Consider the following 1,500-nt stretch of genomic DNA (forward strand, 5'->3'; position numbering starts at 1 on the left):
ACCAATGGAACAGGATTGAATACACTGACATCTCCCCTCAATCATATGATCATCTAATCTTTGATAAAGGTGCAAGCAATGTGAAGTGGAGTAAGGAAAATCTCTTTAAAATATGGTGCTGGCATCACTGGATGGCTACATGCAAAAAAGTGGGCTCAGAACTCTGCCTAACACCATGTACAAAAGTAAGATCAAAATGGATTAAAAACCTCAACATCAGACCAGGAATCCATAAGGTACATTGAAGACAAAGTTGGCAAAACCCTCCATGACATTAAAGCTAATGGTATATTCAAAGATGCCACGCTACTGGCCGAGCAAGTGAAAACAGAGATAGATAAATGGGACTATCTTAAACTAAGAAGCTTCTGCACCTCAAAAAAAACAGTGACCAAAATACAAAGACAGTCTACAGAATGGGAAAGGATATTCGCTGAACACACATCTGACAAGGGGTTGATATCAAGGATATACAAAATACTGGTTAAACTCCACAAGAAGTAAACATCCAACCCCATCAAAAAATGGGGCGATGAAATGAACAGAAACTTTCTCAAAGAAGAAATCCAAATGGCAAAAAAGCACATGAGAAAATGCTCTACATCATTAATTATCAGAGAGATGCAGATCAAAACCACAATGAGATACCTTCTCACACCTCAGAGACTGGCCCACATCCAAAAGAACAAAAGCAACCGATGCTGGCGCGGATGTGGTGAGAAAGGGACACTCTCACTGTTGGTGGGAATGTCGACTGGTTCAGCCTTTCTGGAAAACAGTATGGACGATTCTCAAAAAATTGGAAATTGAGCTCCCATTTGACCCAGCAATACCACTCCTGGGAATATATCCCAGAGAGGCAAAAATGTATAGTTGAAGTGATATCTGCACTTGTTTGTTCATTGCAGCACTCTTTACAATAGCCAGAACCTGGAAGAAACCTGAATGCCCAAGAACAGATGACTGGTTAAAGAAACTTTGGTACATCTACACAATGGAGTACTATGTAGCTGTTAGAAAAGATGAAGTCATGAAATTTATATACAAGTGATACAACATGGAAAGTATCATGCTAAGCGAAATGAGTCAGAAAGAGAGGGATAGACATAGAAAGATTGCATTCATCTGGGGAATATAAAGAAACAAAATATGAGATTAATATCCAAGAATAGCTAAGATCAACATCAGGAGGATTACTCCATAGCTTAGAGGCCAGCCGGGCATTCTAGGGGAAAGGGCAGCTCAGATAGAGAAGGGAGCACCAAATAATGGTGTTTGGAGGATCCTCCCAGGAGGGGAGATGCATGTCGAAAGTAGACTATGGACTGAACACGTTTGCCACTCAATGCCTCTTTTGCAGACCACAACACCCAAAAGGAGAGAGAGAACACAGGGGATTGCCCTGCCACAGAGGCGGGGGGATGGGGGATGGGGGTGGGGTTATTATCCATGGTGGTGGAAAATGGGCACTGGTGGAGGGATGGGTATCTGATCATTGTA

This window comes from Sorex fumeus, unplaced genomic scaffold (genome assembly GCF_029834395.1).
Source record: "Sorex fumeus unplaced genomic scaffold, SorFum_2.1 ptg000007l, whole genome shotgun sequence".
Taxonomy (NCBI): Eukaryota; Metazoa; Chordata; class Mammalia; order Eulipotyphla; family Soricidae; genus Sorex; species Sorex fumeus.